This window comes from Palaemon carinicauda, chromosome 16 (assembly GCF_036898095.1).
Source record: "Palaemon carinicauda isolate YSFRI2023 chromosome 16, ASM3689809v2, whole genome shotgun sequence".
In the NCBI taxonomy this organism is placed as follows: Eukaryota; Metazoa; Arthropoda; class Malacostraca; order Decapoda; family Palaemonidae; genus Palaemon; species Palaemon carinicauda.
Window position 1 is genome coordinate 85,648,943 of NC_090740.1, and position 2,500 is coordinate 85,651,442.

Sequence of the window (2,500 nt, forward strand, 5' to 3'; positions counted from 1 at the left end):
TAATTGTATATTATGTATATATCAAATCACAGTATCTTTAATATTCTTGATATTTTAGTTTGAGTTTTTTACTCATGTATTTTTTTTATAGCCATACAGGTTTTTTGATATAAAATATGTATGTATGTATGTATGTATGTATGTATGTATATATTTGTTTCAGTTTAGGTTTCTTTTGGGAGAATTTGTGACTTATGTTATACATTCAATGTCATTAAAGGTTATTTTTATAAAGACAATATTTTAAAGGAAAATTAAGTTGCGCCTTATATATGCATATTTTTGGGGTATTTTCTTCTTTAATTGGCGCATGATATGTAAGGATCTATTCTTAAGAAATCTCGAAACACTATGAAATCCTAACTAAAATTTTGCGTAAAAGAATTATTATGATTATGTTAATAATAGACTACTATGATAGATTATTAGAAATTTATATCTTTACATTCTGGAAATGGAAATAATTTCCTATTTTCCGGAAAAAATTTATTATCTTTATTAAAAGACATTTATATGTGCAGATACATAATGCATTCATACTTATAAGCACAAGTCCATTTATTTGTAAATTTGCATATTCTTATAGGTAGTAACAACACTTTGGCGGCCCATGACAAAACAGTTTTATTTGGAACCAGTCGTTGGTGCCTTTACGTGTCCGTCTGTAAAGGCCTTGTTACGTTCACAGAAATGAGGTGTCTTGCCAAATCGCCATTGGACGCCTGCCATTCCTCTCTCTCCAAACTTAAGCTCTAAATTCTTAGGAAGGAAATTGCTTGTTTCCAGAACTTTATAATGATCACAACAGGTTTGTAGAGACGATGTTTTTTTTAACATTATTAACTTTTTAATAGAATTTAATGAGAGTTAATAACAGTTCCACTTTCTGATTTACGCTCTAACATTTCTCTTTCTTAATGGGGTCGCATGAAAACATGTATTAATGTACTAACTTTTTTTTTTCTCTTTTAAAATTAAACTAAAGGATTTACATTCTTGTGTCGCTGTGTAAATGTCCATTGGGAATGTATGTCATTTTGAGCAAAAATATACAATAAAATTATTTGAATCTCTTCTCAAAATTTTGTAAAATGTATTTTTATTAATATCAATACCACTGCCTTTAAATCTAATTCAAGAAATAAGTTTAATAAGGAATGACTAAACTCAATTAGAGATTCCAAGGAACTCATGCCTTATCATTAAGAAGGCTCTTGGCATCGGTGGAGTTAATTTCATCACTTCTCCGGTCTAAAGATATTTTACGCAGTACTTCTCATCATTTGGCTTTTGAATATATTCTACCAGAAAATACATATTAGTCTTTTAAACTTCATATTATCCTTTTTTTCCGATAATATTTCACGTTTATTTGTTCCATACCAAATCAAGTAGAGCCACTTTTGAATGAAAATGGATTAATTAAATGCTATTCCTAGGTGGCAGTCATTCATACCTGTAACCTGGTCTTTCGAAGCATTGGAGTGTTGATTTGTCTCAAGTGTACTGACACACCAAATTATTATTCTGGACCGTTCTACCGTATTTTTCTTTTCTCTTTTTTTATCTCTCTCAATCTTCTACCTTTATTCAGTATTTTTACCCTCTGTCTATAATGAATACAACTTCACACGAATAGCAAAATGGACTATAGCTTCAATATTCAGTACAAAAAGATTAACTAGCGACTGAAATTGCGTCTTCTTCCACCAAGCCCCACTACCCTCGTCATAGCTGAGTTTCCAAGCATTTGATTATCTCCCAGCATGGCTCAGAGATACGGATCGGTATCAACAGTGATAAAGTAAGGAGGGAGTGAGGAGTAATTGGGAGGAAGGTGCTACGGGAGAATATTGAGAAAGAGGCAGAGAATGAAGTGGCAACATAAGGTGAAGGATGTTCTGGAGAAAAAAGAAGTTTAGTGGAAGAGGATTCCTTTGACAGAAGGCATTGGAGAGGGCGCATCAGATAACCGATCTCTTAATGAAGGGATAGCGGTGGAAAAGAAGAAGATGAAGAGACATATAATCCAGAGGGAGTGTTTGATTACGTCCTTCCTTTGCTGCAATGGTCGCTGAGGAGTCTCCTCCAAAGCTTCCTGACGCTTAGAATTACTTACTTTGTTTTATATATCGATTCAGAATTGAAGAAGGAACATGAAGGAGCCGGAATTTTATTTCCACTTCTCGCAGTTCTGCCGAAGTCTCTCGTCTTTGGGATTCTCTTCTGTCTGATGACTCTAAGCTTACTTCCTTCTTCTGGTCAGTGATAAAATTCAAAATATATTAAAAGTTTCTGAGTTAAACAGTAAGTCGGATATTTCATCCGTAGAATCCATGAATTTTTCTTAGTTATTTGGCATATATATTTTTTTTTAATTGTGAGGTAACTATCAATTTTGAAATGGAAATTAACATACTTTAGAATTATTACAATTATTATAATCGGGATAAGGTAAGTGTACTAAAGCTTATAAAAATAACCACTGTTAATTATATAA